The 13,180-nt window shown below is 50.6% G+C and overlaps 1 long non-coding RNA gene across 4 annotated transcripts in view; it reads right to left on the reverse strand.

The window, feature by feature from the left end:
• Positions 1 to 13,180, reverse strand: part of LOC144784542 (uncharacterized) — a 346,194-nt gene that overhangs the window by 298,399 nt on the left and 34,615 nt on the right. The window lies entirely within an intron of this gene.

The following is a 13,180-nucleotide window of genomic DNA, read 5'->3' on the forward strand; positions in this document are numbered from 1 at the left end:
GAGTGATACCAGGCTTTCGCTGCTGTGGGAATAGGGGATTTGCAGCGACGCGTAAGTAATCGCATAGCCACTATAAGACCTAGATCTATATACCGAGACATCACTTTATGTTTCTTAGATATATGTTAGAGTCCCAGGATGCACCCTTTCCATGTTCAGACCAATGCTCGCTCTGTACACTGGGACAGGCACCGTAGTGACCTCTCCCCAATATGCTAAAATAGCTGTCCATGTCAACAACATATGTAAGAGGTCTGCTCCTGTCTCGTTACATCTCACGCATTTGGCACCTGCATGGACAAAGAATGTGTTTATTTTTGCCGGCGTTAGATAGGCTCTGTGTATTATATAGTATTGGATGAGCCGGAGCCTCGTATTGCGGGGGATCCGTGTGGGACTTTCAAGTATATGTCTCATCCTCGGTCTGTGGTGAGCCTCTGTAGGTCTCTATCCCTGTGGGCGCGCAGAGGGAGTAATTGCGGCACCGTGTGAACTCTAAGAGATTCTGTAAACCACTTGGTAAGGTGACGAACAGTGCCCAGCTCATGCAAATATTGTATGGTTAGATGAGTGAAGGGCTCCTGCGCTATATTCCCCCACTGCATGCCAAGCGCACCGATCATCGCAGCGTGAAGGAGGAACTGGCCTTGTGGCAGACCCGAGCTTTCTGCCAGGCACTCGAAGGGGACGAGCTGCCCATCATTGTATAAGTCCCCCACTGTTAGAATACCCGTTTCGTCCCACTGCCTGAGTTCTGCGCTGGATATCGCTCAATGCCCACTGGGAGTGCCTAGTATTGGGAGAGACGGTGTGTATGGTATAATCTGGTGGGTGAGGCGAAGGCAGCGGCGATAGCACTGATACACCACTCACAGCAGCAACTGTGTGGGCGTGCAACTTTTCCTACTGGGGTGAAAAGGCGCCACTGTCTGGAGTTGGGTGCAGCCGGGCACCTGCGTTGCTGTGTCCTCGAGATGCCGCACGTTTAGCCAGCGTGCTACCCACTGGAGCTGCACTGCCAAATAGTAATGCTCCATGTTGGGCAGTGATAGGCCTCCCTGAGCTGGCGATCGGATCATTTTAGCCATCGCCTCTCTGCTTCGCGATCAATGCCAAATAAATTGTTGCATGTCTGACTCCAGGTGCCTGAACAGCGGCGGCCTAAGTTGAAGTGGCAAGTTTGTGAAGTGATAAAGTAAACGTGGTAGGACCACCATTTTTAATAGTGCAAATCTGCTCATGACTGCCAGTGGTACAGTTTTCCAGAAGGTCATCTGTGCCCGCACTGCTATGATGGCACGTGTCAGGTTACCTTCAAGGAGATCCTGCTGGTCTCAATATATATGAACCCTGAGATATCGGAAAGCAGTGAGTTACAAGCGCACCGATTTGCCACTGAGGATTAAGTGCAGGTCTGGGGTAGTCTCCGTAAAGGGGTATAGACATGACTTGTCCCAGTTCACTTTTAGCCTGGACACTAAGGCAAATTGGACCAACGTGTTCTCGATTATCGTGCAGGATTGGCCAACATCTCTGAGATATATGAGCAGGTCATCGGCACAAAGCGAGACTGCGTGCGTGCCGTCCCCTAAGGGGATTCCCCATTCATCTTGAGTGTTGTGTAGCGCCTCTGCCTGTGGCTCGATGGCCAGAGGGGAGAGCGGGCAACCCTGCCTTGTGCCACGTTCGATAGGGACTTGCTCTGATATGTAAAAACCTGTCTTGATTTTGGCTGTTGGACATGTACGTAACAACTTAACAAGGCCCTGGTACTCAGCTCCCAGGTCGTATCTATGCAACATGGGAAAGAGGAACCCCCACTCTGGGGTATCGAATGCCTTCTCTAGGTCTAAGACCAGACACCCAGCATGTGGCCAATTGTCTCCTGAGTAATGAGCCTCTCTGAAGAACCCAAGCAAGTTCAATGACATGCTAAGGGCCAGCACAAAACCATTTTGGTCTATATGTACCAGCTGAGGTACCAATGGGGCCAGTCTAAATTTTCGCCAGCACTTTGTAATCAGTGTTAAGTATTGCAAGTGGCCGTAAGACCCAATCAGCTCTACATCTCAGTGAGGGTTGGGCAGAGACACTAGCAGGGACTTGCGAAGGGTGTCTGGCAACATTACTACTTCCTGTGCATTTTGATACACTGCAAGGAGTCGTGGCGCCAAGATTTGCTGGTATGCTTTATAAAATTCGGCCGGATATCCAGGTGAGCGAGCAGATGGCAGCATGCACTTCCAGCAATGTAAGTGGCTCATTCAGCTCGACTCGTTGCTCTGCTGTGATGTGATGCAGAGCCAGGAGAGTGAGGAATGAGACTAAGTCTGCAGGCGTTGCATTGTGTGCTGATCAGTAGACTCTGGTGTATTGTGTGGTGAACTCATTGTGAATGTGGCATTGCGCGTTAAGTACCGGTCCAGACGCAGGCCGCAGTATCAGTATTGGGGCATGCGCTTGTTCCTGCCGGATCATGTACGCTAATGACCTGTCCACTCTGTCTGCCGCTGCATGAGTGCCCACAGCATGGGATGCATAATTTAAACAGTGAAGACGCTTCAGTACAACTGCGTGTTGTAGGCGCCGCTCGTCTATATCTGGCTGTACTACGTCACGCTACGTGTGCAGCTTGACGCTCAAGATATGCATACATTGCATACCTTTGGGCTGGCGTGTGGATACCCCTGATGTTCAAATTGACTATGTTGGTGGGTGGCATCTGATATGGTTAGAAGGCAATGTGTCAAGCAGCCAATGCGCTGTGCAAGGTATGAGGTGATGAAATGATGAGTGCTGTGTACGTACAGAGTGTGGATGCGATATCCGTAGCTGTGCGAGTGCACTAACTGCAACTAAGGATGCACACAACAAGTTCAGGGGGTACAAATTATGTCTACCCAAACAAGTAAGGGCGGGCATGGACCACTCTGCAAAACTGGAGAAATCAATTTATATAGCCTGCGGTTGTCCAAGAAGCACTGAATGCTATGGGGAAAATGGGAGCATTGTGAACTGGAGACTGCTTTTGTGTGGAGTCTGAGGGATGAAGTGGGTTGAATGGCTGTCATTACGTGTATTGTATCACAGTCTCTGCGGTGTTCTGGGTTGGTTGTGAATATTATGCACCTATATTAAAACTGATAACGTGTTGCTATAAAAAAAAACTGTGTGTAAAATATGACACAGTAAGAATAGGCAGTCTGCTATTCATGGTCCATGCAAAAAGAAATTAGAAGGAAATATCCCAGATGTAGTGTGGATCATTTCATCACAGAAAGGAAGCTGCCTTCACGCTATTACCTGCTGCTTTTGCATTATTCAGAAAAGCTGTATCAGATTTTGTGTTATGTTGAAGACTGTACGTTATTCAAATGGGAAAAAGGAATGTGTCAAGGTACAGATAAAAAGTCTGTTTAAACCCCAGGACTGCCTTTATTATACATGAACGCATTCTTGTCTCTGCCTGAACAAAAATAGCAGATATATGTTCGATTGGCAAAAGGATCTGCTAACATCAATCAACTGGATTCCCACTGATTTGGAGTACAACATAAAACAATTTTTGTATTTTTAGTCCAGATTATTTTACTCTAGATTTCTCTTCCAAAAGACTCTCACAGCTCAGCCTCTTTACCTAAAGTTTAGGCTAAAATGTAAAGTTCCACCAGCAGTGGCGTAACGAAACTTGAGGGGGCCCCCCTGCAAACTACACGGAGGCCCCCCCCCTCCCATCCTCCGTGCCAGTCTAGAGCTCTCAGGCCAGCGACCCGCCATACTGCAGGAGATGCAGGGCTATTGTCACGCCACTGTCACCAATACAGCCTTTATAAGTAACACTGGATGGTGGAGTCAAAGGTTGGGCTTAGTCTGCCCGCAGGCTATCATAGGTGGTCGTCCATTCATTACAGGGTCCCTGCCTTCAGTACGCCGGGGAAGTTTGCCCAATTTTAGGTGGGTTTCCTGATGCAGACTCCTGTCATGATATACAACATCGGGCCCACTCATCGTTCAGTTTTGACAAAAGTGCACCCACTGCTGCTTCTCGTTTCCATTTTAAAACATTAGAAAATGCGACAATGCAGTATTTCAAAAGCAGATGTAGCTACAAAGAGCACATTTTGATAATACATTTTTATTAGTAGACATAGCAAACTTAAGAGGCGTTGCATAGCTTCATACACACTGTGACCCCAATTCCATCACAGTCTCTCTCTCTCTCTCTCTGTCAGTCAGTCTCTCTCTCTGTCAGTCAGTCGCTCTCTCTCAGTCAGTCAGTCGCTCTCTCTCAGTCAGCCAGTCGCTCTCTCTCAGTCAGCCAGTCGCTCTCTCTCTGTCATTCAGTCCTCTCTGTCAGTCAGTCGGTCTCTCTCTCTCTCTCTGTCAGTCTCTATCTCTCTCTTTCTGTCAGTCTCTCTCAGTCAGTCAGTCAGTCTCTCTCTCTCTCTCTCTCTCTCTCTCTCTTAGTCAGTTTCTCAGCCAGTCAGTATCTCGGTCAGTCAGTATTCAGTCTCTGAGTCAGTCAGTCTTTACTCTCTCTCCCCTTTATCTCTCTCTCTCCATTCTCTCTCTCAACTCTGTCCACTCTATCACCACTGGCTCTCTCTCCACTCTCTCTCCACTGTCTCTCCCTCCACTCTCTTGCCACTCTCTCTCTCCACTCTCTCTCTCCACTCTCTCTCTCCACTCTCTCTCTCTCTCTCCACTCTCTCTCTCTCTCCACTCTCTCTCTCTCCACGGTCTCTCCTTGCACCCTTCTCCTCTCTGCCTTGCACCCTTCTCCCCTCTGCCTTGCACCCTTCTCCCCTCTGCCTTGCACCCTTCTCCCCTCTGCCTTGCACCCTTCTCCCCTCCCCTTCTCCCCTCTGCCTTGCACCCTTCTCCCCTCTGCCTTGCACCCTTCTCCCCTCTGCCTTGCACCCTTCTCCCCTCTGCCTTGCACCCTTCTCCTCTCTGCCTTGCACCCTTCTCCCCTCTGCCTTGCACCCTTCTCCCCTCTGCCTTGCACCCTACTCCACCTCCGCCTTGCACCCTTTTCTACCTTGCACCATTCTCCCCTCCGCCTTGCACCCTTCTCCCCTCTGCCTTGCACCCTTCTGCCCTCTGCCTTGCACCCTTCTCCACCTCCGCCTTGCACCCTTATCTACCTTGCACCATTCTCCCCTCTGCCTTGCACCCTTCTCCCCTCTGCCTTGCACCATTCTCCCCTCTGCCTTGCACCATTCTCCCCTCTGCTTTGCACCCTTCTCCCCTCTGCCTTGCACCCATCTCCTCTCTGCCTTGCACCCTTCTCCTCTCTGCCTTGCACCCTTCTCCCCTCTGCTTTGCACCCTTCTCCCCTCTGCCTTGCATCCTTCTCCTCTCTGCCTTGCACCCTTCTCCTCTCTGCCTTGCACCCTTCTCCTCTCTGACTTGCACCCTTCTCTCTACCTTGCACCCTTCTCCCCACCGCCTTGCACCCTTCTCCCCTCCGCCTTGCACCCTTCTCCCCCTGCCTTGCACCCTTCTCCCCTCCCCCTTGCACCCTTCTCCCCTCTGCCTTGCACCCTTCTCCCCTCTGCCTTGCACCCTTCTCCCCTCTGCCTTGCACCCTTCTCCCCTTCCCCTTCCACTCTTCTCCCCTCTGCCTTATTATTTATTTTTGTAGTTTATAGAGCGCGCAGCTACCCCCGAAGGGGTGTCCCGGCGCTAGAACCAGAGCCTCAAGGGAAGAGGGGAGGGAAGGAAGCAACATGAAGGGGATCAGAGTGCGGAGAACAGCCAGGTTTTTAATCTAGCACGGAAGATGGGTTCAGAAGGACAGAACCTAAGATCGATAGGGAGACAATTCCACAGTTTAGCAGATATAACGCTGAACCCTCTGCCGCCCATTCTGGCGCGTCGAAAGCGAGGAGAAACCAGGAGGCGTAGGTTGTTAGACCTCAGGGATCTAATGGAATGAGATATGGATACTCGCTTTTTCAGGTAGTTGGGTCCAAGGTCGTTGATAGCTCGAAAAGCGAGCGTAAGGATCTTGAACTGAATGCGGCTAGCGATGGGGAGCCAGTGGAGTTCTTTGCGGTAGGCGGTGACTGACTGGCGGTATGGGATATTTCCGATCAGTCTGGCCGCCGCGTTCTGAACGATCTGGAGTCGATCGATCAGATACTGAGGAGCGCCAGCGTATAAGCTGTTGGCGTAGTCCAGGTGGGACGTGATGAGGGCCTGGGTGACTGTTCGGCGGGCGTCCAAGGGGAGGTAGGGAAATATCTTCTTGATCATGTGTAGTTTCATGAAGCAGGCAGATGTGACCTTGTTGACTTGGGATTTACATGAGAGAGAGTCGTCGAACTGATAGCCTAGGTTGCGAGCTGAATGGACAGGGGAGGGGGCGGGGTCAAGTGCAGTGGGCCACCACCGTGAGGGGGGGATAGGATTTTTCTGGTTAAAAAACAGCACATCTGTCTTATCCGCATTGAGTCTTAAATGATTATTAGTCATCCAGACACGAATGCTGTCAAGACATTGGCGGAAGTTGGCAAATGTGGAGTCCGAGTGGTCGCTGAAGGAAAATACCAGCTGAGTATCGTCAGCATAAGAGACCACTCTGACTCCACAGGCCTCCACCACGGCGGCCAGGGGTGCTAGATAGACGTTAAAAAACAGAGGACTGAGGGCAGAACCCTGCGGCACCCCACACAGCAGGGGTTTATCCTCTGATTTAACAGGCCTAAGCATCACCCTCTGACTTCTTCCAGAGAGGAAGGATTCGATCCAGGTGAGGGCAGTGCCACCGATGCCGACCTGCTTGAGACGGTCTAGGAGGATAGAGTGGGAGACCGTATCAAAAGCGGCGGATAGGTCGAGGAGGACAAGCATGGCCTCCTCGCCCCTATCCACACATTCACGAATGGTCTCAGCCACTTCCAGAAGAGCCGTCTCAATGCTGAAACCTGCTCTAAATCCGGATTGTGAATCATGCAACAGAGAGTTGTTCTCCAAATACTCCGTAAGTTGCAGTTGCACGGCCTTTTCCAGGATTTTGGCGGGTTTGGGGAGGAGGGAGATGGGACGGTAGTTAGCGAATATGGTGGGGTCGGCATCGGGCTTTTTCAAGATGGGGACCACCAGTGCTTCCTTCCACGTGGTTGGGAAGAAGCCATGGTGGAGGGATGCATTCCAGATGGAGAGGAAGGAGTTGGCCAAGGAGGGGGCCAACTCACCCAAGAGTTTGGCAGGGATAGGGTCGGAAGGGGCACCCGATCTGCATTGGGTGAATAGCCTGAGTGCTGTCTCAAGAGTCAGCTTATTGAAGGACTGTAGGGAGGCGGATACAGGGGGCCTTGTGTTGGGGAACTGGGGGGCTGACCCACTGGGGAATGAGGCACAGAGTTTATTTATTTTTTCAAGGAAGTAGTCCGAGAGTCCATCACAGAGTGCCTGGCTAGCGGAGTTCTGCGTGGCCCTAGCGGGGGGGTTGATGAAGTCTTTGACAATGGTGAAGAGGATTTTAGATGAGTTCTTGGCGTTAGCAATTTGAAGTGAGAAGTGGTCTCTCATAGTGTTTTTTTTTTGTTTAAGGAAATTTTTCAGAGCGGATTTGTAAATGACTTTGGCTTCCGGGTCGTAGTTCTGCCTCCACTTGCGTTCGAGTGCCTTACATCTACTTTTTTCCTCACGGAGGGTGGTAGAGAACCAAGGAGCAGAAGGCCGGGACCTGGCGGAGGAGATGGATTTGAGGGGGGCGATGGAGTCAATGGCTTGGATTAGTGCGGTATTGAGCCTGGAAACATTACCGTCAATGTCAATGGAAAGGGGGTCCGGTTGAAAGTGGAATAGAGGGTCTAAGGTGGCACATGAGACCTTATGCCACTTTCTCCTCGGCTCCTTTTTGGGTACCGAAGGGGAGGGTTTCAAGCCCAATGCAAGGTAAAAAGGGATAAGATAGTGGTCAGACCAGGTGAGAGGGAGGGAAGGGAGGACTGTGATATTGGGGAAGTTGGCAAAAACTAGATCAAGGGTGTGTCCAGCAATGTGAGTAGGGCCCTTGACTAATTGTAGTACCTTGCACCTTTCTCCTCTCTACCTTGCACCCTTCTCCCCTATGCCTTGCACCCTTCTCCTTCCTACCTTGCACCCTTCTCCTTCCTACCTTGCACCCTTCTCCCCTCTGCCTTGCACCCTTCTCCCCTCTGCCTTGCACTCTTCTCCCCCTCCCCGTTGCACCCTTCTCCCCTCAGCCTTGCACCCTTCTCCCCTCCGCCTTGCACCCTTTTCCCCTCCGCCTTGCACCATTCTCTACCTTGCACCCTTCTCCTCTCTGCCTTGCACCCCTACTCCCCTCTGCCTTGCACCCTTCTCCCCTCTGCCTTGCACCCTTCTCCCCTCTGCCTTGCACCCTTCTCCCCTCTGCCTTGCACCCTTCTCCCCCCGCCTTTATTTATTTATTTTAGCTTCTTTTATAGCGCTGGAACTCGATCTCCGAAGAGATATCTCCGCGCTTTGTTCTATCCGATAATAAAGCTAGACAGTAGAATCTGGGAAGTAGATAGTCGACTCACATGAGCTATAGAGTGGTAAACAAATATGTTTTTAAGCATTTCCTAAATGCTGGCAGATTGGGATTGAGTCTGAGGGTGAGCGGCAGGGAATTCCAGAGGGTAGGGCCCCTATAGGATAAGGCTCTACCTCCTTGTCTCTCTCTTTTAATTCTAGGGATAGAAAGTAGGGCTTGATGTTTTGAACGTAGGGAACGACCTGGTTGGTAGGGCTTAAAAACTTCTGTGAGATATCTGGGGCCGGTACCAAACAAGCATTTGTGGATGGTGCAACAAATCTTGAATTTCACTCTCTGGCGAATGGGGAGCCAGTGTAGTTTATTTAATAGGGGACGGGAGGGGGACCTAGCTGGAACATTTAAGATCAATCTAGCAGCCGTATTTGGGCTACTTGTAGCCTCCCCAGTTGTTCCTCGGTGGCAGATATAAGTAGCCCATTGCAGTAATCTAACCTGCTGATTACCAGGGTTTGTACCAGTGTTCTTCTATGGTGGTCTGCTAGGTAGGGAAAGACTCTTCTAAGTAGGCCAATCACCCTCATGCAGGTTCCTGTAACCTGTGTGGCATGATCTTTAAATACTAGGGATTGGTCCAATTTGACGACCAGGTTCTTTACATTTTCTTTAGGGCATGGAGCCGTACCTAGTTCAGAAGGCCACCACTCAGGGGACCAGAGAAGCGGAGCATTGCCGAAGAGCATGACCCCCGTCTTGCCCACATTACACTGTAGGCAATTGGAGGTCATCCATCCGGCAATAGCTCTCATTCCAGCAACAAATGAGCTTTTCACCTCAGATGTCATGTTCTGGAAGGGAAATAGAAGCTGAGTATCATCAGCGTAGTATATTGGTGTGAACCCATGTTCTCTCACAATATTCGCCAGGGGGGCCACATATACATTAAACAATGTAGGGCTCAAGCATGAGCCCTGTGGGACCCCCTTTGTGAGCTCCCTGTAGATGGAATTATGGGAGCCCATGCGAACACATTGTGAGCGGCCTGAAATAAAACTTTGTAGCCATGATAGGGCCACTCCACCCACTCCCACCCTCTCTAGACGACTGATGAGAATGTCATGGGACACCGTGTCGAAGGCAGCGGACAGATCCAATAGCACCAGAATCATTGAGCCTCCCCTATCTTGTGCCATCCTGATGGTATTGGTCACAGAGAGGAGGGCTGATTCTGTGCTATGGTTTGGTCTGAACGCAGATTGTGAAGGGTCCAGACCGTCCGCTGCCTCGATGAATTTCGACAGGTGGAAGTTGACATGTCTCTCAGTCATCTTACTCAGGTGGGGCAGGAGGGATATTGGGCGGAGGTTGTTAAGATTTGACCATGGTAGCGTGGTGTTTTTTCGAACCGGGTTCACAACTGCCTTTTTCCAATCATTAGGAATCTTACCCTCCTTGAGGGAGAGATTAATCAATGATGTAAAGCTCGGGGCTAGTAAGCTTCCCAAGGAGACCATCATCTTAGCAGGTATCATGTCTGTTGGGGAGCCAGATTTCATTAGATTGAGTAGGGTGGTAACTTCTATTAAACTGATCTCTGGGATTGTGGTCAAGGTGATCCTGTTGTTGTCAATCTTAGCTAATTTAGAGCTGGGCGGGCACATTATATCTCCATTGTTTACTACCTTGGTGATTTTGTCATAGATTAAATTAATCTTATTCTCAAAGAATATAGAGGCATCATCATACAAGGTTTGGCTGAAGTCGTCCGAACTTTCGCAGGCTATGGGCTTAACGAATGTTTGCAGGATTTTATAGAGTTCTCTTGTAGAGTTTCCTGCCTCTGTTATTTGTTTCTCCAGTCTGTGTTTTCTTGCTTTTTTTACATTTTTAAAATAATTAGATTGTGCCTCTAGGTAGAGCATTTTACTAGTTGAAGTATGTATTTTTCTCCATTTTTTCTCCAGACTTCTACATTTTTGCTTCTCAGCTCTTAATTCTTCTGTATACCATGCTTCTTGCTTAGTTTTAGGTCCCTGCTTCTGTAGTTCTAGTGGAGCCAATAAGTCAATAGCTTCCAGGAGTGCTTTCTGAAATTTAGCAAGACCTTGTTCAATATCATCTTCTATCAGGAGCATGGGTTCTATCCATACTTTTCCAAATTTTTCTGGGGTTATTTTATGCCACTTCCGCTTCCATATTGCAGGGAGACGTTTTTTTGTTGTGGTAGATAAGAACCAAGTAGATTAAAATTTAACATATAATGATCTGACCAACTAATAATTGTGGAGGGATGGCAGTTTATTTTCGGGCAATTAGTTAAGATTAGATCGAGTGTATGGCCACCCAGATGAGTCGGGCCGTTATTCTGTACTTGGAGTCCTAAGCTGGAGAGATCACCTAATAGAGACTTACTATCAGGATGATGTGGAAGATCTGTGTGAATATTAAAATCTCCGAGGAGAATGAAATCTTCATGGACTCTAAAATAAGGGGCTAGTAGTTCCATAAGCGTTAAAGAAAAATCAGAGCATGGACCGGGGGGCGATATACCAATGCTCCTTTCCATTGTGATTTCAGGAAGAGGGAAAATCTAAAGATCATTATTTCCATCTGAGCATTGCATTGTATATCAAGTATTGAGACTTTTAAGCTTTCTTTGTAAACCACTGCCACACCACCCCCGACTTTGGACGTTCGGTCTAAATGCAGAATCTTGTATCCAACAGGGACTCCTAGCGTAATTGCAGGAGTGGTGTGAGGTTTAAGCCAAGTCTCAGTAAGAAAACAGATATCTGGTTTATCTGTGTCTATGAGATCCCATAAATGTTGATGATGTTTAGGTAAAGAACGTATGTCTTGCACCCTTCTCTATCTTGCACCCTTCTCCCCTCTGCCTTGCACCCTTCTCCCCTCTGCCTTGCACCCTTCTCTCTGCCTGGCACCTTTTTCCTCTCTGCCTTGCACCCTTCTCCCCTCTGCCTTGCACCCTTCTCCTCTCTGCCTTGCACCCTTCTCCTCTCTGCCTTGCACCCTTCTCCTCTCTGCCTTGCACCCTTTTACCCTCTGCCTTGCACCCTTCTCCCCTCCCCTTGCACCCTTCTCCCCTCCCCCTTGCACTCTTGTCCCCTCTGCCTTGCACCCTTCTCCTCTCTACCTTGCACCCTTCTCCTCTCTACCTTGCACCCTTCTCCCCTCAGCCTTGCACCCTTCTCCCCTCCTCCTTGCACTCTTCTCCCCTCTGCCTTGCACCCTTCTCCTCTCTACCTTGCACCCTTCTCCCCTCCCCCTTGTACCCTTCTCCCCTCCCCCTTGCACCCTTCTCCCCTCTTCCTTGCACCCTTCTCCCCTCCGCCTTGCACCCTCCTCCCCTCTTCCTTGCACCCTTCTCCTCTCCGCCTTGCACCCTCCTCTCTGCCTTGCACCCTTCTCCTCTCTGCCTTGCACCCTTCTCCCCTCTGCCTTGCACCCTTCTCCTCTCTGCCTTGCACCCATCTCCCCTCTGCCTTGCACCCTTCTCCCGTCTGCCTTGCACCCTACTCCACCTCCGCCTTGCACCCTTTTCTACCTTGCATCCTTCTCCTCTCTACCTTGCACCCTTCTCCTCTCTGCCTTGCACCTTTCTCCCTTGCACCCTTCTCCTCTCTGCCTTGCACCCTTATCCCCTCTGCCTTGCACCCTTCTCTACCTTGCACCCTTCTCCCCTCTGCCTTGCACCCTTCTCCCCTCTGCCTTGCACCCTTCTCCTCTCTGCCTTGCACCCTTCTCCTCTCTGCCTTGCACCCTTCTCCTCTCTGCCTTGCACCCTTCTCCTCTCTGCCTTGCACCCTTCTCCTCTCTGCCTTGCACCCTTCTCCCCTCTGCCTTGCACCCTTCTCCCCTCTGCCTTGCACCCTACTCCACCTCCGCCTTGCACCCTTTTCTACCTTGCACCATTCTCCCCTCCGCCTTGCACCCTTCTCCCCTCTGCCTTGCACCCTTCTGCCCTCTGCCTTGCACCCTTCTCCACTCCGCCTTACACCCTTATCTACCTTGCACCATTCTCCCCTCTGCCTTGCACCCTTCTCCCCTCTGCCTTGCACCATTCTCCCCTCTGCCTTGCACCCTTCTCCCCTCTGCCTTGCACCCTTCTCCTCTCTGCCTTACACCCTGCTCCTCTCTGCCTTGCACCCTTCTCCTCTCTGCCTTGCACCCTTCTCCCCTCCGCCTTGCACCCATCTCCTCTCTGCCTTGCACCCTTCTCCACTCTACCTTGCACCCTTCTCCCCTCTGCCTTGCACCCTTCTCGGCCCCCCTTTGCCCCCCCTGAGGACGCGCACCTGGTGCGTTCTAACATGAGGGCACCATTTTGCTGCCACATCCCTTCTCATATGAGCTTTGCCCTGGAGAATGCTCTCTCTGGGGGCCCGCACTCCCACCCTTGTCAGGGTCCTGAGCAGTGCTCTGTGCTGCCTCCTGCTCTCTGGGGCCCCCATCCACCCCATCCTCTTTCCGGGTCTCACTCACTCTGACTGAAGAGACAATTGAACTTGATACTTTGTTTTTCTTCATTCAGCGGGAGGGGCCATGTATTTGTTTATTCGTTCATTCATTTTTACCCTAGCTTTGCTATTGCTTTTTTCCATGCAAAAGACTGACACTAAGCCTAGATTTACTAAGGGTCGTGTGGGCGTTGAGTGATTCGCTGCA

This window comes from Lissotriton helveticus, chromosome 10 (genome assembly GCF_964261635.1).
Source record: "Lissotriton helveticus chromosome 10, aLisHel1.1, whole genome shotgun sequence".
Taxonomy (NCBI): Eukaryota; Metazoa; Chordata; class Amphibia; order Caudata; family Salamandridae; genus Lissotriton; species Lissotriton helveticus.